Raw genomic sequence first — 258 nt, 5'->3', positions numbered from 1 at the left:
GATGCAGCATATCGCAGACAACCTGCTAAGCAATCCTACTTTTGTGAATATGTTCATGTGGATGAACATGTAACTTTTTTTGGCTCCAGAAGTGCTCCCTTTGTCTACATCAGATGATTTTTTTTCAGACCTGTTACGTGCTCTTGAAGATGATCTCTTTTTTAATTGAAATTATTCTTTTGCTCTGGAGCACACCATTGTTCTCAGCCTTGAAGACATCATGAAGTTGCTGTCCATATGGGCAGATTTAGAGACTGT

This window comes from Aythya fuligula, chromosome 9 (assembly GCF_009819795.1).
Source record: "Aythya fuligula isolate bAytFul2 chromosome 9, bAytFul2.pri, whole genome shotgun sequence".
Lineage (NCBI taxonomy): Eukaryota > Metazoa > Chordata > Aves > Anseriformes > Anatidae > Aythya > Aythya fuligula.
Note: the sequence above shows the minus strand (reverse complement) of the source record.